Genomic DNA, 24639 nt, shown 5'->3' with positions numbered 1-24639 from the left:
GGTTTTCGGGATCCGTCCGGGATCTCGTCGGGGTCATTTGGGGACTTTTTCGGGATCATTTTGGGGCTCATCCGGCATCATTTCTGGATGGTTTTCGGGATCCGTCCGGGATCCCGTCGGGGTAATTTCGGGACTTTTTCGCGACTAATACGGGATAATTTGGGAACCCTTTCGGCATCATTTCTGGATGGTTTTCGGGATCCGTCCGGGATCCCGTCGGGGTCATTTCGGGACTTTTTCGCGAATAATACGGGGTCATTTGGGAACCCTTTCGGCATCATTTCTGGATGGTTTTCGGGATCCGTCCGGGTTCCCATTAGGGTAATTTCGGGACTATTAGGGGATCATTTGGGAACCTTTCCGGCATCATTTCTGGATAATTTTCGGGATCCGTCCGGGATGCCGACGAGGTCATTTCGGGACTATTTCGGGATCATTTGGGATACCTACCGGCATCATTTCTGGATGGTTTTTGGGATTCGTCCGGGATCCCGTCGTGGTCCTTTCGGGACTTTTTTTCGACTAATACGGGATCATTTGCGAACCCTTTCGGCATCATTTCTGGATAGTTGTCGGGATCCCGTCACGGTCATTTCGGGAATATTAGGGGATCATTTGAGGACCTTTCCGGCATCATTTCGGTATTGTTTTCGGAATCCTTTCGGGATCCCGTCAGGGTCATTTTGAGACTTTTTTGGGGCTAATACGGGATCATTTGGGGATCCTCTAGGGGTCGTTTCGTGACTTTTTCTGTTTTATTTCGGCATCATTTGGTGACCCTTCCGGCATAATTTCTTGATGGTTTGCCGGATCCATCAGGGTCATTTCGGGACCATTTTGGGATCATTTGGAGACCCTTCCGAGATCATTTCTGGATCCGTCCGGGATGCCGTAGGAGCCATTTCGGGATTTTTTGTTGACTTTTCCGGGATAGTTTTTGGACCCTTCCGGGATCATTTCTGGATCTGTGCGGGATCCCATCTGGGTCATTTCCGGACTATTTCGGGATCATTTTGGGATCCTTCCGGAATCATTTCTGTATGGTTTTCGCGATCCGTCGTTGATTCCCTCGGAGCCATTTCGGAACCTTTTCTGGAGTATGTCGGGGTCATTTGGGGACTTTTTCGGGATTATTTGGGGCTCTTCCGGCATCATTTCTGGATGGTTTTCGGGATCCGTGCGGGATCTCGTAGGGGTCATTTGGGGACTTTTTCGGGATCATTTGGGGGCTCTTCCGGCATCATTTCTGGATGGTTTTCGGGATCCGTCCGGGATATCGTCGGGGTCATTTGGGGACTTTTTCGGGATCATTTGGGGGCTCTTCCGGCATCATTTCTGGATGGTTTTCGGGATCCGTCCGGGATCCCATCAGGGTAATTTCGGGACTATTAGGGGATCATTTGTGGACCTTTCCGGCATCATTTCTGGATAATTTTCGGTATCCGTCCGGGATGCCGACGAGGTCATTTCGGGATTATTTCGGGATCATTTAGGATACCTACCGGCATCATTTCTGGATGGTTTTTGGGATTCGTCCGGGATCCCGTCGGGGTCATTTCGGGACTTTTTCTCGACTAATACGGGATCATTTGCGGACCCTTTCGGCATAATTTCTGGATAGTTGTCGGGATCCGTTCAGGATCCCGTCACGGTCATTTCGGAACTATTAGGGGATCATTTGAGGACCTTTCCGGCATCATTTCTGGATAGTTTTTGGAATCCTTTCGGGATCCCGTCAGGGTCATTTCGGGGCTTTTTCGGTATCATTTAAGGATGGCTTTCAGGATTCGTCCGGGAACCCGTCAGGGTAATTTCTGGACTTTTCCGAGACTATTTCGGGATCATTTTGGGACCTTCCCAAGATCATTTCTGGATGGATTTCGGGATTTGTCCGGGATGCCCTCAGGGTCATTTTGGGACTATTAGGTGAGCATTTGAGGACCGTTCCGGCATCACTTCTGGATGGTTTTCGGTATCCGTTCAGATTCCCGTCGGAATAATTGCGGGACTTTTTCGGGATCATTGGGGTCCCTTCCAAAATCATTTCTGGATGGTTTTTGGGATTCTTCCGGCATCCCGTCGGGGTCATTTCGGGACTTTTTCTCGACTAATACGGGATCATTTGCGGGCCCTTTCGGTATCATTTCTGGATAGTTGTCGGGATCCGTTCGGGATCCCGTCAGGGTCTTTTCGGAACTATTGGGAGATAATTTGAGGACCTTTCCGGCATCATTTCTGGTTAGTTTTCGGGATCCTTTCCGGGTCCCATCAGGGTCATTTCGGGACTTTTTCGGCATCATTTAAGATTGGTTTTCAGGATTCGTCCGGTATCCGTCAGGGTAATTTCTGGACTTTTCCCAGACTATTTCGGGATAATTTTGGGACCCTCCCAAGATCATTTCTGGATGGATTTCGGGATCTGTCCGGGATGCCGTAAGGTCATTTTGGGACTATTAGGTGATCATTTGAGGACCTTTTCGGCATCACTTCTGGATGGTTTTCGGTATCCGCTCAGGATCCCGTCGGAATTATTGCGGGACTTTTTCGGGATCATTTGGTGTCCCTTCCGGCATCATTTCTAGCTGGTTTTTGGGATTCGTCCGGCATCCCGTCGGGTTCATTTCGGGACTTTTTCTCGACTAATACGGGATCATTTGCGGGCCCTTTCGGCATCATTTCTAGATAGTTGTCGGGATCCGTTTGGGATCCCGTCAGGGTCTTTCCGGAACTATTAGGTGATCATTTGAGGACATTTCCGGCATCATTTCTGGATAGTTTTCGGGATCCTTTCGGGGTCCAGTAAGGGTCATTTCGGGACTTTTTCGGGATCATTTAGAGATGGCTTTCAGGATTCGTCCGGGAACCCGTCAGTGTAATTTCTGAACTTTTCCGAGACTATTTCGGGATAATTTTGGGACCTTCCCAAGATCATTTCTGGATGGATTTTGGGATCAGTCCGGGATGCCGTCAGGGTCATTTTGGTATTAGGTGATCATTTGAGGACCTTTCCGGCATCACTTCTGGATGGTTATCGGTATCCGATCAGGATCCCCTCGGAATCATTGCGGGACTTTTTCGGGATCATTTGGGGTCCCTCCCAAGATCATTTCTGGATGGATTACGGGATCTGTCCGGGATCCCGTCAGGGTCATTTAGGGGTGCGTTCGAGATCCCGTCAGGGTCATTTCGGGACTTCTTCTTTCTGGATAGTTGTCGGGATCCGTTCGGGATCCCGTCAGGGTCTTTTCGGAACTATTAGGAGATCATTTGAGGCCTTTTCCGGCATCATTTCTGGATAGTTTTCGGGATCCTTTCGGGGTCCCATCAGGGTCATTTCGGGACTTTTTCGGCATCATTTACGATTGGTTTTCAGGATTCATCCGGTATCCCGTCAGGGTAATTTCTGGACTTTTCTGAGACTATTTCTGGATCATTTTGGGACCCTCCCAAGATCATTTCTGGATGGATTTCGGGATCTGTCCGGGATGCCGTCATGGTCATTTTGGGACTATTAGGTGATCATTTGAGGACCTTTCCGGCATCACTTCTGGATGGTTTTCCTTGCGGGACTTTTTCGGGATCATTTGGGGTCCCTCCCAAGATCATTTCTGGATGGATTTCGGGATCCCGTCAGGGTTATTTAGGGATGCGTTCGAGATCCCGTCAGGGTCATTTCGGGACTTCTTCGGGACTATATCGGGATAGTTTCTGGATGGTTTACGGGATCCGTCAAGGGCCCCTTAAGGGTAATTTCGGGACTATTAGGTGATCATTTGAGGACCTCTCCGGCATTACTTCTGGATGATTTTCGGTATCCGTTCGGGATCACGTCGGAATCAATGCGGGACTTTGTCGGAATCATTTGGGATCCCTTCCGGCATTATTTCTGGATGGTTTTCGGGATTTGTCCGGGATCCCGTCGGGGCTATTTCGGGACCTTTTCGGGGCTAATACGGGATCATTTGGGGATCCTCTAGGGGTCGTTTCGTGACTTTGGGGACCCTTCCGGCATAATTTCTTGATGGTTTTCCGGATCCATCAGGGTCATTTCGGGACCATTTTGGGATCATTTGGGGACCCTTCCGAGATCATTTCTGGATCCGTCCGGGATGCCGTAGGAGCCATTTCGGGATTTTTTGTTACTTTTCCGGGATAGTTTTTGGACCCTTCCGGGATCATTTCTGGATCTGTGCGGGATCCCATTTGGGTCATTTCCGGACTATTTCGGGATCATTTTGGGACCCTTCCGGGTTCATTTCTGTATGGTTTTCCCGATCCGTCGTGGATCCCCTCGGAGCGGAACTTTTTCTGGAGTATGTCGGGATAATTTAGGGACCCTTCCTGGATATTTTCTGGATGGTTTTTGAGATCTGCCCGGGAGTCAGTCACGGTCATTTCGGAACCTTTTCGGGATCATTTTGGAACACCTTCAGGGATCATTTCTGTGTGGTTCTCTGGATACGTCTAGAATCGTGTCGTTGTCATTTCTGGTTTTTTTGGGACTATTCCGGGAACTTTTGGGTACCCTTTCGGAGCATTTCTGGATGGTTTTCGGGATCCGTCCGCGATAACGTGGGGGTCATTTCGTAGCTTTTTCTGGATAATTTCGGGATCATTTGGGATCCTATCAGGTTATCAGCTCATTTAGTTCTTTTTTTACTCAATTACAAAAATAAAATACATTAGACAGAAAACAAAATTTTAAACAGATAACTTGATAAGCAGGCTAACGCGAATAGCCCATATATTTAAATTTCTCCTTGCGGACGGGGCCGCGGGTAAAGGCTAGTCTAATATATATTATAAATGGGAAAGTTTGGATGTTAAGATGTTTGGATGTTTGGATGTTTGGATGTTTAGATGTTTGGATGTTTGGATGTTTGGATGTTTGGATGTTTGGATGTTTGTCCACACGTTTGTCTTTGTGACTCAATAACGCAAGAACGGCTGGACCGATTTGGATGAAATTTTGCACACATATAGCCAATAGTCTAGAAGGATCTACTAGCTATATATTTTTCAAAAGGGGCGTGGTCCCCGCCCCCTAGGAACAGTTATAATTTAATTATTATATTTTTTCGTCATTGCGACTGAATCACGCCAGAATGGCTACACGGATTTTGATGAAATTTGGGACACAGACAGTAGTCTACTAGCGAAATTTTTTTCGAACATGGAAAGAGGGGTGGGGGTCCCACGACCCCTTCGAGAAATTATTTTTCATAATTTTTACACATTATAACTTTACGTATACTGGCCTTCACCAATATCACAGACTCAAGGGGTCAAATAAGTCGAGGACTTACAAAGTAAGCAGTGACACCCTCCGCCCGCCCCCCTTTATCTCCCCCTCTGATGTAAAATCCATAAATTGTTATAACTCAATCTAAATTTTCTCCTAAATCAATAGTTTTTGGTATCTGGTACATACAGAACGAGATCTAGACAATTTTGGAGGAACGATCAGTGGTCCTCTCCTCTACTCCCGCCATCCGCCCTCCATCAATTGTTTTTATTAGCACGCTTTTATTAGCTTTACCTGTATGTTTCTATCTAACTTTTTATTCGCTCCAATGCGCCTGTTGCCTTATTAGCATGGTTTTATAATTAGCTTCACCTTATTTGTAATCCCGTAAGGGTCATATCGAGACCCTTCCGGGATCATTTCTGGATGGTTTTCGGGATCGGTCCAGGATTACGCCGGGGTAATTTCGGGACTTTTTCGGGACTATTTCGGGATCATTTTGGGACCCTTCCGGGATCATTTCTGTATAGTTTACGGGATCCGTCCGGGATCCCGTCGGGGTTATTTTGGAACATTTTCGGGACTATTCCGGAATCATTTCGGGACTATTTCGCGATCATTTGGGGACCCTTCCGGCATCATTTCTGGATGGTTTTCGGGATCCGTGCTGGATCTCGTCGGGGTCATATGGGGACTTTTTCGGGATCATTTGAGGGCTCTTCCGGCATCATTTCTGGATGGTTTTCGGGATCCGTCCGGGATATCGTCGGGGTCATTTGGGGACTTTTTCGGGATCATTTGGGGGCTCTTCCGGCATCATTTCTGGATGGTTTTCGGGATCCGTCCGGGATCTCGTCGGGGTCATTTGGGGACTTTTTCGGGATCATTTTGGGGCTCATCCGCCATCATTTCTGGATGGTTTTCGGGATCCGTTCGGGATCCCGTCGGGGTCATTTCGGGACTTTTTCGCGACTAATACGGGATCATTTGGGAACCCTTTCGGCATCATTTCTGGATGGTTTTCGGGATCCGTCCGGGATCCCGTCGGGGTCATTTTGGGACTTTTTCGCGCCTAATACGGGATCATTTCTGGTTAATTTTCGGGATCCGTCCGGGATGCCGACGAGGTCATTTCGGGACTATTTCGGGATCATTTGGGATACCTACCGGCATCATTTCTGGATGGTTTTTGGGATTCGTCCGGGATCCCGTCGTGGTCCTTTCGGGACTTTTTTTCGACTAATACGGGATCATTTGCGGACCCTTTCGGCATTATTTCTGGATAGTTGTCGGGATCCCGTCACGGTCATTTCGGGACTATTAGGGGATCATTTGAGGACCTTTCCGGCATCATTTCTGTATTGTTTTCGGAATCCTTTCGGAATCCCGTCAGGGTCATTTTGGGACTTTTTTGGGGCTAATACGGGATCATTTGGGGATCCTCTAGGGGTCGTTTCGTGACTTTTTCTGTTTTATTTCGGGATCATTTGGGGACCCTTCCGGCATAATTTCTTGATGGTTTGCCGGATCCATCAGGGTCATTTCGGGACCATTTTGGGATCATTTGGGGACCCTTCCGAGATCATTTCTGGATCCGTCCGGGATGCCGTAGGAGCCATTTCGGGATCTTTTGTTTCTTTTCCGGGATAGTTTTTGGACCCTTCCGGGATCGTTTCTGGATCTGTGCGGGATCCCACCTGGGTCATTTCCGGACTATTTCGGGATCATTTTGGGATCCTTCCGGAATCATTTCTGTATGGTTTTGTCGATCCGTCGTTGATTCCCTCGGAGCCATTTCGGAACCTTTTCTGGAGTATGTCGGGGTCATTTGGGGACTTTTTCGGGATCATTTGGGGCTCTTCCGGCATCATTTCTGGATGGTTTTCGGGATCCGTGCGGGATCTCGTCGGGGTCAATTGGGGACTTTTTCGGGATCATTTGGGGGCTCTTCCGGCATCTTTTCTGGATGGTTTTCGGGATCCGTCCGGGATATCGTCGGGGTCATTTGGGGACTTTTTCGGGATCATTTGGGAGCTCTTCCGGCATCATTTCTGGATGGTTTTCGGGATCCGTCCGGGATCCCATCAGGGTAATTTCGGGACTATTAGGGGATCATTTGTGGACCTTTCCGGCATCACTTCTGGATGGTTTTCGGTATCCGTTCAGATTCCCGTCGGAATAATTGCGGGACTTCTTCGGGATCATTGGGGTCCCTTCCAAAATCATTTCTGGATGGTTTTTGGGATTCGGCCGGCATCCCGTCGGGGTCATTTCGGGACTTTTTCTCGACTAATACGGGATCATTTGCGGGCCCTTTCGTTATCATTTCTGGATAGTTGTCGGGATCCGTTCGGGATCCCGTCAGGGTCTTTTCGGAACTATTGGGAGATCATTTGAGGACCTCTCCGGCATCATTTCTGGTTAGTTTTCGGGATCCTTTCCGGGTCCCATCAGGTCATTTCGGGACTTTTTCGGCATCATTTAAGATTGGTTTTCAGGATTCGTCCGGTATCCGTCAGGGTAATTTCTGGACTTTTCCCAGACTATTTCGGGATAATTTTGGGACCCTCCCAAGATCATTTCTGGATGGATTTCGGGATCTGTCCGGGATGCCGTCAGGGTCATTCTGGGACTATTAGGTGATCATTTGAGGACCTTTTCGGCATCACTTCTGGATGGTTTTCGGTATCCGCTCAGGATCCCGTCGGAATTATTGTGGGACTTTTTCGGGATCATTTGGTGTCCCTTCCGGCATCATTTCTGGCTGGTTTTTGGGATTCGTCCGGCATCCCGTCGGGTTCATTTCGGGACTTTTTCTCGACTAATACGGGATCATTTGCGGGCCCTTTCGGCATCATTTCTAGATAGTTGACGGGATCCGTTTGGGATCCCGTCAGGGTCTTTTCGGAACTATTAGGTGATCATTTGAGGACATTTCCGGCATCATTTCTGGATAGTTTTCGGGATCCTTTCGGGGTCCAGTAAGGGTCATTTCGGGACTTTTTCGGGATCATTTAGAGCTGGCTTTCAGGATTCGTCCGGGAACCCGTCAGTGTAATTTCTGAACTTTTCCGAGACTATTTCGGGATAATTTTGGGACCTTCCCAAGATCATTTCTGGATGGATTTTGGGATCAGTCCGGGATGCCGTCAGGGTCATTTTGGTATTAGGTGATCATTTGAGGACCTTTCCGGCATCACTTCTGGATGGTTATCGGTATCCGATCAGGATCCCCTCGGAATCATTGCGGGACTTTTTCGGGATCATTTGGGGTCCCTCCCAAGATCATTTCTGGATGGATTTCGGGATCTGTCCGGGATCCCGTCAGGGTCATTTAGGGGTGCGTTCGAGATCCCGTCAGGGTCATTTCGGGACTTCTTCTTTCTGGATAGTTGTCGGGATCCGTTCGGGATCCCGTCAGGGTCTTTTCGGAACTATTAGGAGATCATTTGAGGCCTTTTCCGGCATCATTTCTGGATAGTTTTCGGGATCCTTTCGGGGTCCCATCAGGGTCATTTCGGGACTTTTTAGGCATCATTTACGATTGGTTTTCAGGATTCATCCGGTATCCCGTCAGGGTAATTTCTGGACTTTTCTGAGACTATTTCTGGATCATTTTGGGACCCTCCCAAGATCATTTCTGGATGGATTTCGGGATCTGTCCGGGATGCCGTCATGGTCATTTTGGGACTATTAGGTGATCATTTGAGGACCTTTCCGGCATCACTTCTGGATGGTTTTCCTTGCGGGACTTTTTCGGGATCATTTGGGGTCCCTCCCAAGATCATTTCTGGATGGATTTCGGGATCCCGTCAGGGTTATTTAGGGATGCGTTCGAGATCCCGTCAGGGTCATTTCGGGACTTCTTCGGGACTATATCGGGATAGTTTCTGGATGGTTTACGGGATCCGTCAAGGGCCCCTTAAGGGTAATTTCGGGACTATTAGGTGATCATTTGAGGACCTCTCCGTCATCACTTCTGGATGATTTTCGGTATCCGTTCGGGATCACGTCGGAATCAATGCGGGACTTTGTCGGAATCATTTGGGATCCCTTCCGGCATTATTTCTGGATGGTTTTCGGGATTTGTCCGGGATCCCGTCGGGGCTATTTCGGGACCTTTTCGGGGCTAATACGGGATCATTTGGGGATCCTCTAGGGGTCGTTTCGTGACTTTGGGGACCCTTCCGGCATAATTTCTTGATGGTTTTCCGGATCCATCAGGGTCATTTCGGGACCATTTTGGGATCATTTGGGGACCCTTCCGAGATCATTTCTGGATCCGTCCGGGATGCCGTAGGAGCCATTTCGGGATTTTTTGTTACTTTTCCGGGATAGTTTTTGGACCCTTCCGGGATCATTTCTGGATCTGTGCGGGATCCCATTTGGGTCATTTCCGGACTATTTCGGGATCATTTTGGGACCCTTCCGGGTTCATTTCTGTATGGTTTTCCCGATCCGTCGTGGATCCCCTCGGAGCGGAACTTTTTCTGGAGTATGTCGGGATAATTTAGGGACCCTTCCTGGATATTTTCTGGATGGTTTTTGAGATCTGCCCGGGAGTCAGTCACGGTCATTTCGGAACCTTTTCGGGATCATTTTGGAACACCTTCAGGGATCATTTCTGTGTGGTTCTCTGGATACGTCTAGAATCGTGTCGTTGTCATTTCTGGTTTTTTTGGGACTATTCCGGGAACTTTTGGATACCCTTTCGGAGCATTTCTGGATGGTTTTCGGGATCCGTCCGCGATAACGTGGGGGTCATTTCGTAGCTTTTTCTGGATAATTTCGGGATCATTTGGGATCCTATCAGGTTATCAGCTCATTTAGTTCTTTTTTTACTCAATTACAAAAATAAAATACATTAGACAGAAAACAAAATTTTAAACAGATAACTTGATAAGCAGGCTAACGCGAATAGCCCATATATTTAAATTTCTCCTTGCGGACGGGGCCGCGGGTAAAGGCTAGTCTAATATATATTATAAATGGGAAAGTTTGGATGTTAAGATGTTTGGATGTTTGGATGTTTGGATGTTTGGATGTTTGGATGTTTGGATGTTTGGATGTTTGTCCACACGTTTGTCTTTGTGACTCAATAACGCAAGAACGGCTGGACCGATTTGGATGAAATTTTGCACACATATAGCCAATAGTCTAGAAGGATCTACTAGCTATATATTTTTCAAAAGGGGCGTGGTCCCCGCCCCCTAGGAACAGTTATAATTTAATTATTATATTTTTTCGTCATTGCGACTGAATCACGCCAGAATGGCTACACGGATTTTGATGAAATTTGGGACACAGACAGTAGTCTACTAGCGAAATTTTTTTCGAACATGGAAAGAGGGGTGGGGGTCCCACGACCCCTTCGAGAAATTATTTTTCATAATTTTTACACATTATAACTTTACGTATACTGGCCTTCACCAATATCACAGACTCAAGGGGTCAAATAAGTCGAGGGCTTACAAAGTAAGCAGTGACACCCTCCGCCCGCCCCCCTTTATCTCCCCCTCTGGTGTAAAATCCATAAATTGTTATAACTCAATCTAAATTTTCTCCTAAATCAATAGTTTTTGGTATCTGGTACATACAGAACGAGATCTAGACAATTTTGGAGGAACGATCAGTGGTCCTCTCCTCTACTCCCGCCATCCGCCCTCCATCAATTGTTTTTATTAGCACGCTTTTATTAGCTTTACCTGTATGTTTCTATCTAACTTTTTATTCGCTCCAATGCGCCTGTTGCCTTATTAGCATGGTTTTATAATTAGCTTCACCTTATTTGTAATCCCGTAAGGGTCATATCGAGACCCTTCCGGGATCATTTCTGGATGGTTTTCGGGATCGGTCCGGGATTACGCCGGGGTAATTTCGGGACTTTTTCGGGACTATTTCGGGATCATTTTGGGACCCTTCCGGGATCATTTCTGTATAGTTTACGGGATCCGTCCGGGATCCCGTCGGGGTTATTTTGGAACATTTTCGGGACTATTCCGGAATCATTTCGGGACTATTTCGCGATCATTTGGGGACCCTTCCGGCATCATTTCTGGATGGTTTTCGGGATCCGTGCTGGATCTCGTCGGGGTCATATGGGGACTTTTTCGGGATCATTTGAGGGCTCTTCCGGCATCATTTCTGGATGGTTTTCGGGATCCGTCCGGGATATCGTCGGGGTCATTTGGGGACTTTTTCGGGATCATTTGGGGGCTCTTCCGGCATCATTTCTGGATGGTTTTCGGGATCCGTCCGGGATCTCGTCGGGGTCATTTGGGGACTTTTTCGGGATCATTTTGGGGCTCATCCGCCATCATTTCTGGATGGTTTTCGGGATCCGTTCGGGATCCCGTCGGGGTCATTTCGGGACTTTTTCGCGACTAATACGGGATCATTTGGGAACCCTTTCGGCATCATTTCTGGATGGTTTTCGGGATCCGTCCGGGATCCCGTCGGGGTCATTTTGGGACTTTTTCGCGCCTAATACGGGATCATTTCTGGTTAATTTTCGGGATCCGTCCGGGATGCCGACGAGGTCATTTCGGGACTATTTCGGGATCATTTGGGATACCTACCGGCATCATTTCTGGATGGTTTTTGGGATTCGTCCGGGATCCCGTCGTGGTCCTTTCGGGACTTTTTTTCGACTAATACGGGATCATTTGCGGACCCTTTCGGCATCATTTCTGGATAGTTGTCGGGATCCCGTCACGGTCATTTCGGGACTATTAGGGGATCATTTGAGGACCTTTCCGGCATCATTTCTGTATTGTTTTCGGAATCCTTTCGGAATCCCGTCAGGGTCATTTTGGGACTTTTTTGGGGCTAATACGGGATCATTTGGGGATCCTCTAGGGGTCGTTTCGTGACTTTTTCTGTTTTATTTCGGGATCATTTGGGGACCCTTCCGGCATAATTTCTTGATGGTTTGCCGGATCCATCAGGGTCATTTCGGGACCATTTTGGGATCATTTGGGGACCCTTCCGAGATCATTTCTGGATCCGTCCGGGATGCCGTAGGAGCCATTTCGGGATCTTTTGTTTCTTTTCCGGGATAGTTTTTGGACCCTTCCGGGATCGTTTCTGGATCTGTGCGGGATCCCACCTGGGTCATTTCCGGACTATTTCGGGATCATTTTGGGATCCTTCCGGAATCATTTCTGTATGGTTTTGTCGATCCGTCGTTGATTCCCTCGGAGCCATTTCGGAACCTTTTCTGGAGTATGTCGGGGTCATTTGGGGACTTTTTCGGGATCATTTGGGGCTCTTCCGGCATCATTTCTGGATGGTTTTCGGGATCCGTGCGGGATCTCGTCGGGGTCAATTGGGGACTTTTTCGGGATCATTTGGGGGCTCTTCCGGCATCTTTTCTGGATGGTTTTCGGGATCCGTCCGGGATATCGTCGGGGTCATTTGGGGACTTTTTCGGGATCATTTGGGAGCTCTTCCGGCATCATTTCTGGATGGTTTTCGGGATCCGTCCGGGATCCCATCAGGGTAATTTCGGGACTATTAGGGGATCATTTGTGGACCTTTCCGGCATCACTTCTGGATGGTTTTCGGTATCCGTTCAGATTCCCGTCGGAATAATTGCGGGACTTTTTCGGGATCATTGGGGTCCCTTCCAAAATCATTTCTGGATGGTTTTTGGGATTCGGCCGGCATCCCGTCGGGGTCATTTCGGGACTTTTTCTCGACTAATACGGGATCATTTGCGGGCCCTTTCGTTATCATTTCTGGATAGTTGTCGGGATCCGTTCGGGATCCCGTCAGGGTCTTTTCGGAACTATTGGGAGATCATTTGAGGACCTCTCCGGCATCATTTCTGGTTAGTTTTCGGGATCCTTTCCGGGTCCCATCAGGTCATTTCGGGACTTTTTCGGCATCATTTAAGATTGGTTTTCAGGATTCGTCCGGTATCCGTCAGGGTAATTTCTGGACTTTTCCCAGACTATTTCGGGATAATTTTGGGACCCTCCCAAGATCATTTCTGGATGGATTTCGGGATCTGTCCGGGATGCCGTCAGGGTCATTCTGGGACTATTAGGTGATCATTTGAGGACCTTTTCGGCATCACTTCTGGATGGTTTTCGGTATCCGCTCAGGATCCCGTCGGAATTATTGTGGGACTTTTTCGGGATCATTTGGTGTCCCTTCCGGCATCATTTCTGGCTGGTTTTTGGGATTCGTCCGGCATCCCGTCGGGTTCATTTCGGGACTTTTTCTCGCCTAATACGGGATCATTTGCGGGCCCTTTCGGCATCATTTCTAGATAGTTGTCGGGATCCGTTCGGGATCCCGTCAGGGTCTTTTCGGAACTATTAGGTGATCGTTTGAGGACATTTCCGGCATCATTTCTGGATAGTTTTCGGGATCCTTTCGGGGTCCAGTCAGGGTCATTTCGGGACTTTTTCGGGATCATTTAGAGATGGCTTTCAGGATTCGTCCGGGAACCCGTCAGGGTAATTTCTGAACTTTTCCGAGACTATTTCGGGATAATTTTGGGACCTTCCCAAGATCATTTCTGGATGGATTTTGGGATCAGTCCGGGATGCCGTCAGGGTCATTTTGGTATTAGGTGATCATTTGAGGACCTTTCCGGCATCACTTCTGGATGGTTATCGGTATCCGATCAGCATCCCCTCGGAATCATTGCGGGACTTTTTCGGGATCATTTGGGATCCTCCCAAGATCATTTCTGGATGGATTTCGGGATCTGTCCGGGATCCCGTCAGGGTCATTTAGGGGTGCGTTCGAGATCCCGTCAGGGTCATTTCGGGACTTCTTCGGGAATATATCGGGATCATTTCTGGATGGGTTATGGGATCCGTCCATGACCCCTTAAGGGTCATTTCGGGACTATTAGGTGATCATTTGAGGACCTTTCCGGCGTCACTTCTGAATGATTTTCGGTATCCGTTCGGGATCCCGTCGGAATCAATGCGGGACTTTTACGGAATCATTTGGGATTCCTTCCGGCATCATTTCTGGATGGTTTTCGGGATTTGTCCGGGATCCCGTCGGGGTTATTTCGGGACCTTTTCGGGGCTAATACGGGATCATTTGTGGATCCTCTAGGGGTCGTTTCGTGACTTTTTCTGTATTATTTCGGGATCATTTTGGGACCCTTTCGGCATAATTTCTTGATGGTTTGCCGGATCCATCAGGGTCATTTCGGGACCATTTTGGGATCATTTGGGGACCCTTCCGAGATCATTTCTGGATGCGTCCGGGATGCCGTAGGAGCCATTTCGGGATTTTTTGTTACTTTTCCGGGATAGTTTTTGCACCCTTCCGGGATCATTTCTGGATCTGTGCGGGATCCCATCTGGGTCAATTCCGGACTATTTCGGGATCATTTTGGAATCCTTCCGGAATCATTTCTGTATGGTTTTCGCAATCCATCGTGGATCCCCTCGGAGCCATTTCGGAACTTTTTCTGGAGTTAGTCTGGATAATTTAGGGACCCTTCCTGGATATTTTCTGGATGGTTTTTGAGATCCGCCCTGGATACCGTCAGGGTTATTTCGGAACCTTTTCGGGATCATTTTGGAACACCTTCAGGGATCATTTCTGTGTGGTTCTCTGGATACGTCTAGAATCGTGTCGCTCTCATTTCGGGTTTTTTTGGGACTATTCGGGGAACTTTTGGAGACCCTTTCGGGGCATTTCTGGATGGTTTTCGGGATCCGTCCGCGATAGCGTTGGGGTCATTTCGTAGCTTTTTCTGGATAATTTCGGGATCATTTGGGATCCTATCAGGTTATCAGCTCATTTAGTTCTTTTGTTTACTCAATTACAAAAATAAAATGCATTAGACAGAAAACAAAATTTTAAACAGATAATAAGCAGGCTAACGCGAATAGCCCATATATTTAAAATTTTCCTTGCGGACGGGGCCGCGGGTAAAGGCTAGTATTATATAAATGGCAAAGTTTGGATGTGAAGATGTTTGGATGTTTGGATGTTTGTCCAGACGTTTGTCTTTGTGACTCAATAACGCAAGAACGGCTGGACCGATTTGGATGAAATTTTGCACACATATAGCCAATATTCTAGAAGGATCTACTAGCTATATATTTTTCAAAAGGGGCGTGGTCTCCGCCCCCTAGGAACAGTTATAATTTAATTATTATATTTTTTCGTCTTTGCGACTGAATCACGCCAGAATGGCTACACGGATTTTGATGAAATTTGGGACACAGACAGTAGTCTACTAGCGAAATTTTTTTCGAGCATGGAAAGAGGGCTGGGGGTCCCACGACCCCTTCGAGAAATAATTTTTCAATAATTTTAACACATTATAACTTTACGTATACTGGCCTTCACCAATATCACAGACTCAAGGGGTCAAATAAGTCGAGGGCTTACAAAGTAAGCAGTGACACCCTCCGCCCGCCCCCCTTTATCACCCCCTCTGGTGAAAATCTATAAATTGTTATAACTCAATATAAATTTTCTTCTAAATCAATAGTTTTTGGTATCTGGTACATACAGAACGAGATCTAGACAATTTTGGAGGAACGATCAGTGGTCCCCTCCTCTACTCCCGCCATCCGTCCTCCATCAATTGTTTTTATTAGCACGCTTTTATTAGCTTTACCTGTATGTTTCTATGTAACTTTTTATTCGCTCCAATGCGCCTGCTGCCTTATTAACATGGTTTTATAATTAGCTTCACCTTATTTGTAATCTCGCAAGGGTCATATCGAGACCCTTCCGGGATCATTTCTGGATGGTTTTCGGGATCGGTCCGGGATTACGCCGGGGTAATTTCGGGACTTTTTCAGGATCATTTTGGGACCCTTCCGGGATCATTTCTGTATAGTTTTCGGGATCCGTCCGGGATCCCGTCGGGGTTATTTTGGGACATTTTCGGGACTATTCCGGAATCATTTCGGGACTATTTCGCGATCATTTGGGGACCCTTCCGGCATCATTTCTGTATGGTTTTCGGGATCCGTCCGGGATCCCGTCGGGGTACTTTCGGGATCATTTGCGTACCTTCGAGAGATAAATTCTTGATGGTTTCCGGGATCATTACGGGACTTTTTCGGGGTTATTTTGGGTCCCTTTAGACATCATTTCTGGATGGTCCTCGGGATTCGTCCGGCATCCCGTCGGGGTCATTTCGGGACTTTTTCGCGACTAATACGGGATCATTCGGCATCATTTCTGGATGGTTTTCGGGATCCGTCCGGGATCTCGTCGCGGTCATTTGGGGACTTTTTCGGAATCATTTGGGGGCTCTTCCGGCATCATTTCTGGATGGTTTGCGGGATCCGTCCGGGATCTCGTCGGGGTCATTTGGGGACTTTTTCAGGATCATTTGGGGGCTCTTCCGGCATCATTTCTGGATGGTTTTCGGGATCCGTCCGGGATCTCGTCGGGGTCATTTGGGGACTTTTTCGGGGTCATTTTGGGGCTCTTCCGGCATCATTTCTGGATGGTTTTCGGGATCCGTCCGGGATCCCGTCGGGGTCATTTCGGGACTTTTTCGGGATCATTTTGGGGCTCTTCCGGCATCATTTCTGGATAGTTTTCGGGATCCGTCCGGGATTCATTTCGGGACTTTTTTGCGACTAATACGGGATCATTTTGGAACCCTTTCGGCATCATTTCTGGATGGTTTTCGGGATCCGTCCGGGATCCCATCAGGGTAATTTCGGGACTATTAGGGGATCATTTGGTAACCTTTCCGGCATCATTTCTGGATAATTTTCGGGATCCGTCCGGGATGCCGACGAGGTCATTTCGGGACTATTTCGGGATCATTTGGGATACCTACCGGCATCATTTCTGGATGGTTTTTGGGATTCGTCGGGATCCCGTCGTGGTCATTTCGGGACTTTTTCTCGACTAATACGGGATCATTTGCGGACCCTTTCGGCATCATTTCTGGATAGTTGTCGGGATCCCGTCACGGTCATTTCGGGACTATTAGGGGATCATTTGAGGACCTTTCCGGCATCATTTCTGGATTGTTTTCGGAATCCTTTCGGGATCCCGTCAGGGTCATTTTGGGACTATTTCGGGGCTAATACGGGAACATTTGGGGATCCCCTAGGGGTCGTTTCGTGACTTTTTCTGTTTTATTTCGGGATCATTTGGGGACCCTTCCGGCATAATTTCTTGATGGTTTGCCAGATCCATCAGGGTCATTTCGGGACCATTTTGGGATCATTTGGGGATCCTTCCGGGATCATTTCTGGATCTGTGCGGGATCTCATCTGGGTCATTTCCCGACTATTTCGGGATCATTTTGGGATCCTTCCGGAATCATTTCTGTATGGTTTTCGCGATCCGTCGTTGATTCCCTCGGAGCCATTTCGGAACTTTTTCTGGAGTATGTCGGGGTCATTTGGGGACTTTTTCGGGATCAATTGGGGGCTCTTCTGGCATCATTTCTGTATGGTTTTCGGGATCCGTCCGGGATCCCGCCGGGGTCATTTCGGGACTTTTTCTCGACTAATGCGGGATCATTTGGGGACCCTTTCGACATCATTTCTGGATAGTTTTCGGGATCCGTCCGGGATGCCGTCGGGGTCATTTCGGGACTTTTTCGCGACTAATACGGGATCATTTGGGAACCCCTTCGGCATCATTTCTGGATGGTTTTCGGGATCCGTCCGGGATCTCGTCGGGGTCATTTGGGGACCTTTTCGGGATCATTTGGGGCTCTTCCGGCATCATTTCTGGAGGGTTTTCGGGATCCGTCCGGGATGCCGTCGGGGTCATTTCGGGACTTTTTCGCGACTAATACGGGATCATTTGGGAACCCCTTCGGCATCATTTCTGGATGGTTTTCGGGATCCGCCCGGGATCCCATCAGGGTAATTTCGGATATATTATATTTGTGGACCTTTCTGGCATCATTTCTGGATAATTTTCGGTATCCGTCCGGGATGCCGATGAGGTCGTTCCGGGATTATTTCGGGATCATTTGTGATACCTACCGGCATCATTTCTGGATGGATTTCGGGATTTGTCCGGGATGCCGTCAGGGTAATTTTGGGGCTATTAGGTTTGCATTTGAGGACCTTTCCGGCATCACTTCTGGATGGTTTTCGGTATCCGTTCAGGATCCCGTCGGAATAATTGCGGGACTTTTTCGGGATCATTGGGGTCCCTTCCGACATCATTTCTGGATGGTTTTTGGGATTCGTCCGGCATCCCGTCGGGGTCATTTCGGGACTTTTTCTCGACTAATACGGGATCATTTGCGGGCCCTTTCGGTATAATTTCTGGATAGTTGTCGGGATCTGTTCGGGATCCCGTCAGGGTCTTTTCGGAACTATTGGGAGATCATTTGAGGACCTTTCCGGCATCATTTCTGGTTAGTTTTCGGGATCCTTTCCGTGTCCCATCAGGGTCATTTCGGGACTTTTTCGGCATCATTTAAGATTGGTTTTCAGGATTCGTCCGGGATGCCGTCAGGGTCATTTTGGGACTATTAGGTGATCATTTGAGGACCTTTCCGGCATCACTTCTGGATGGTTTTCGGTATCCGTTCAGGATCCCGTCGGAGTAATTGCGGGACTTTTCGAGATCATTTGGTGTCCCTTCCGGCATCATTTCTGGATGGTTTTTGGGATTCGTTCGGCATCCCGTCGGGGTCATTTCGGGACTTTTTCTCGACTAATACGGGATCATTTGCGGGCCCTTTCGACATCATTTCTAGATAGTTGTCGGGATCCGTTCGGGATCCCGTCAGGGTCTTTTCGGACCTATTAGGAGATCATTTGAGGACCTTTCCGGCATCATTTCTGGAAAGTTTTCGGGATCCTTTCGGGGTCCAGTCAGGGTCATTTCGGGACTTTTTCGGGATAATTTAGAGATGGCTTTCAGGATCCGGTCGGGGTCATTTAGGGGTGCGTTCGAGATCCCGTCAGTGTCATTTCGGGACTTCTTCGGGACTATATCGGGATAATTTCTGGATGGTTTATGGGATCCGTCAATGACCCCTTAAGGGTAATTTCGGGACTATTAGGTGATCATTTGAGGACCCCTCTGGCATCACTTCTGGATGATTTTCGGTATCCGTTCGGGATCCCGTCGGAATCAATGCGGGACTTTTTCGGAATCATTTGGGATTTCTTCCGGCATCATTTCTGGATGATTTTCGGGATTTGTCCGGGATCCCGTCGGGGTTATTTCGGGACCTTTTCGGGGCTAATACGGGATCATTTGGGGATCCTGTAGGAGTCGTTTCGTGACTTTTTCTGTATTATTTCGGGATCATTTTGGGACCCTTTCGGCATAATTTCTTGATGGTTTGACGGATCCATCAGGGTCATTTCGGTACCATTTTGGGAACATTTGGGGAACTTTCGAGATCATTTCTGGATCCGTCCGGGATGCCGTAGGAGCCATTTCCGGATTTTTTTTTACTTTTCCGGGATAGTTTTTGCACCCTTCCGGGATCATTTCTGGATCTGTGCGGGATCCCATCTGGGTCATTTCCGGACTATTTCGGGACCATTTTGGGATCCTTCCGGAATCATTTCTGTATGGTTTTCGCGATCCGTCGTGGATCCCCTGGGAGCCATTTCGGAACTTTTTCTGGAGTATGTCGGGATAATTTAGGGACCCTTCCTGGATATTTTCTGGATGGTTTTTGAGATCCGCCCGGGAGCCCGTCAGGGTCATTTCGGAACCTTTTCGGGATCATTTTGGAACACCTTCAGGGATCATTTCTGTGTGGTTCTCTGGATACGTCTAGAATCGTGTCGCTGTCATTTCGGGTTTTTTTGGGACTATTCGGGGAACTTTTGGAGACCCTTTCGGGGCATTTCTGGATGGTTTTCGGGATCCGTCCGCGATAGCGTGGGGGTAATTTCATAGCTTTTTCTGGATAATTTCGGTATAATTTGGGATCCTATCAGGTTATCAGCTCATTTAGTTCTTTTTTTTACTCAATTACAAAAATAAAATTCATTAGACAGAAAACAAAATTTTAAACAGATAATAAGCAGGCTAACGCGAATAGCCCATATATTTAAATTTCTCCTTGCGGACGGGGCCGCGGGTAAAGGCTAGTAAAATATACGATTTTGTTGCAGCCATATCAATCAGATGATAAAAAAGTCCGATCTGGATTTAATGTCTTAGCTCGAATATGATACCGGCCCATAAGACCGTCCATTAAATCAACTTCACCCATATGCTTATTATATTCCCTTATTATCTGAGGACAGTCGACTTCGAGGTACTTTTTCTGTTTCCAATCGTAGCGTGCCACCTTTGACTCCTGAAGTGTGGGATTTGACCTGGAAAATGGTTCAGTTCCAACGTATGCTTATCGTACACTGTTATTGTCTTTCCATAGAACTGTATTTATTTCAACGCCACACGATGAAGCCATAAACTCTACTGAATATCCTCTCCCTAGTTTTTTACTTCGAGGTCGGAAGGTAACTTACAGTTAGGAATCCTGTTGGCCCTGATTATACCTAGACTAAAAATTCCACGCGCGCGTAAATATACCAATGACGTAGTGTTGTGTAAAAATTATCAGAACAAAGGATATGGTTTGTAAAAATTTGGTATTGTCTGGGAAAACCGAACAACAACATCATCAACACAGAAGCTATTTTTTGGTATTGTGTCGAACATTTTGTTTATGTCTTCAGAAAGTCTTCGTATACGAAGCAAAGGATCTTAGCCCGCTAGTCCTTTTTGTATTCTTCGGCATTCATCATGAAAGGACAGGTATTTTTTTATTGTCATAAATCGCTTTACAGGCATGGTGGGTGTTCTGTACTTTAGGAAAAGCATTTTTGCCCCAGTAGCTCTTTAAATTAGGATATCGATACAACGACATGTATAGTAAAATTCCAATATAATGTCGAATTTCTTCTGGGTTGGTTTTAAAAGTTGTATTGATGTTTATAAAATATAATTTTTTCTGAAAAAAAGTAGTTGAAAAATTCCATTGGAGAAGACAGATCTTTTATTGACGTGCTGATGAGCAACATGTCGAAACTTTAATCAACAAATTTTTTTAACCCGTTAGTATAAATTTTTCTAATACAATTAGAAATACATTCGGCGTCTTCGGGAGATATTTTATCTAGGCTAAAATCTGGATCATTGAATTCATCATCACTGCCAAAGTCCCCACAATCTACGTCTGTATCTACCGATTCCATTAGTTAAATCACTTCTTCTTCAGTAATATCGGAAAGCCTTAAAACCTTTTCTCTCAGAGTATATGTACGACCTTATGTTTCCATTTCTAGAAAACACAAAAATAATACTTACATTTTTCCATATGCAAATACAAAAAACGATTATGACGAACAATAATTATGACAATGCAACTTTCGCCGTGAACCGGTAAGTATTTGTCGCCTTTACATATTCATTTCTCATATTTGTACCTTTTTATTATTAGGGGGGGGGGCATCAGAATTCGTTTTAGAGGTATGGTTCCTTCGGCAAAGTTTCTTATTTTGATCCCTAGAATATGATTTTCACAGAGCAATGGGCGATTTTTTGCCTCTCCACAAATCGACCCGGCTTACTAGATATATTTGTCAACAGTTTATACTCGCCTAAACATTCTATTAAATTTTCGAATCAAGCGAACAAACACAAGTTCAATTATTTTACAATTAAATGTTTTATCTTCGCCTCAATAAATTTTAGAAGTAAACTCACTCGAAACGCACTCTAAAATTAAAGTATGAGCACACTGAACCCGGAGAAAAATAAAAAATTGTGGATAACATAATAACAGAATTTCAATGAAATAATATTAATGTATTTTGTAGCGAAAATTGCAACGGCGGCTAAAAATTTTAGTTTTTAACCAAGGCGAATCTATACCAGGTGGTGGCAAAGCGAATTCAACAAATTCGCCGTGCAGAAGAATGTCAAGTCAAAAGAAATGTTTCATTGATTTCGATTAACTGACATGTTGCAGTACAAGGCGTTGTATGGAAAATTATCAAGAAGAAGCAATCAGCTGTTGGGATAACACCACCTCTACTGAATTCGCCTTGGTTTTTAGCAAAGCCTGCCTCAAGGCAGCCTTGCCCGTTTGAGGGTTAAGCAAGGCGAATTCAGTACCAGGTGTTGTTGTTCCAACAGCTGATTGCTTCTTCTTGATTATTTTCCATACAACGCCTTGTACAACTATATGTCAGTTAATCGAAATAAATGAAAATTTTCTTTTGGCTTGACATTCTTCTGCACGGCGAATTGGTTGAATTCGCTTTGCCACCACGTGGTATGGATTCGCCTTGATGTCAGTTAATCGAAATCAATGAAAATTTTCTTTTGAATTACATTCTTCTGCACGGCGAATTGGTTGAATTCGCTTTGCCACCATCTGGTATGGATTCGCCTTGACATTAAGCGAATGTAGCAAAAAAATGTATGCTCAGTAACAAGACGAATCTATACCAGGTGGTGGCAAAGCGAATTCAATCAATTCGCCGTGGAGGAGAATGTCAAGTCAAAAGAAAATTTTCATAGATTTCCATTAACTGACATTTTGTTGTACAAGGCTTTATTTATTTTTATTGGCGTATCTGTATGGAAAATTATCAAGAAGAAGCAGTCAGCTGATGGGCTGATGGGATAACACCACCTGGCAATGAATTCGCTTTGCTCAGTAATTTGACGAAAAATCCCAACCTTTGTGAACCCAACCTTTGGTGGCAAAGCGAATTCAATCAATTCGCCGTGCAGATGAATGTCAAGTCAAAAGAAAACTTTCATAGATTTCGATTAACTGACATTTTGTTGTATAAGGCTTTGTATGGCAAATTATCAAGAAGAAGTAATCAGCTGATGGGATAACACCCCCTGTAATGAATTCGCCTTGGGAAAATTATCAAGAAGCCATCAGCTGATGGGATAACACCACCTGATACTGAATTCGCCTTGACATATACTAAACGGTGCGTTCAAAATATTAGCCATCATCCGGTGGCAAGATCCTGAGCCAGGTAAATAATTTTTAATGTAAATGCAACAACACGATTTGAGCCAGATAAATCCAGATAGAAGTCTGGTTCAATTTGTGAGCCAGATAATTTGTTAATTACTTATCTTTAGTTTGACAACGTTGCCTTTAATAAACCTACTTTTTCAAAAATAGATGTCGCTGCTTAGCTTTTCGTCGTATGAGTTAAATGAAAAACAGCGCCGACATCTGCCTATCACATTTCATGTGTGCGAAAATATCACATCTGCTTCTCAAGTCTCTCAATGATCCAGAGCATTCCCGTGAGAACTGAGCGTGAGCCGGAACTGTATAGCTCACTGGATGACGGCAATTATCACTCAACGGTAAGCACTTGTGTGTTCGCTGAAAGCGGCAATTAATAGGGGGACTCATGTAAGCATATAAACTTATAAGGTGTAAAATTATATCCATTTACACACTCTGTTATATGAACGCACCTAGTAATGCTCTTGATAAACTTGATTTTATCAGCTGTATTATTGCCAAACAAAATTTTTTTGATTGTTATACAAATTAAAAAATGCCAAGATTAAGTGAAAAATCAAAACTAAAACGCCTTTACTTGCTGATGTTGGAGATTTCTGATGAAAATGTCTGCTGTAGTGTCTGCAAGGTTGCATTCCTTTGAGTTTACCGTGTTTACACAAAGAAATGTGCGCGTAAATTTATACAAATAAGGGGGACTCATGTAACCGTATAAATGCCTTATAAAGTGTGTAAACGTATAAATTTATCTAGTTTACCCACGAGCTGTCAAATTTTGTATGAAAAATCATTAGGGGGACTCATGATAGCATATAAACTTATAAGGTGTAAAATTATATCCATTTACACACGCGGTTATATGAACGCACCTAGTAATACTCTTGATAAATTTGATTGTTTTTCAGATGTATTTTTTCCAAAAAAATTTTTTTGATTGTTATACAAATTAAAAAATACCAAGATTAAGTGAAAAATCAAAACTAAAACGCCTTTACTTGCTGATGTTGGAGATTTTTGATGAAAATGCCGCCTGTAATGTCTGCAAGGTTGCATTCCTTTGAGTTTACCGCGTTTATACAATAGGGGGATTCATGTAACCGTATAAATGCCTTATAAAGTGTGTAAACGTATAAATTTATCTAGTTTACGCACGAGCTGTCAAATTTTGTATGAAAAATCATTTACACAATTTGTATAAATTTACGCGCACATTTCATTGTGTAAACGCGGTAAACTCAAAGGAATGCAACCTTGCAGACATTACAGCAGGCATTTTCATCAAAAATCTCCAACATCAGCAAGTAAAGGCGTTTTAGTTTTGGGTTTTCACTTAGTCTTGGCATTTTTTAATTTGTATAACAATCAAAAAATGTTGTTCGGAAATAATACAGCTGATAAACAATCAAGTTTATCAAGAGTATTACTAGGT

At 45.7% G+C, this 24639-nt stretch overlaps 1 protein-coding gene across 1 annotated transcript in view; it reads right to left on the bottom strand.

The window, feature by feature from the left end:
- The window catches only part of LOC137234033 (zinc finger matrin-type protein 2), a 187649-nt gene that overhangs the window by 99098 nt on the left and 63912 nt on the right, over positions 1-24639 (bottom strand). The window lies entirely within an intron of this gene.

Source organism: Eurosta solidaginis, chromosome 5 (genome assembly GCF_040869045.1).
Source record: "Eurosta solidaginis isolate ZX-2024a chromosome 5, ASM4086904v1, whole genome shotgun sequence".
NCBI lineage: Eukaryota > Metazoa > Arthropoda > Insecta > Diptera > Tephritidae > Eurosta > Eurosta solidaginis.
This window is presented reverse-complemented; position numbering and strand designations above follow the sequence as displayed.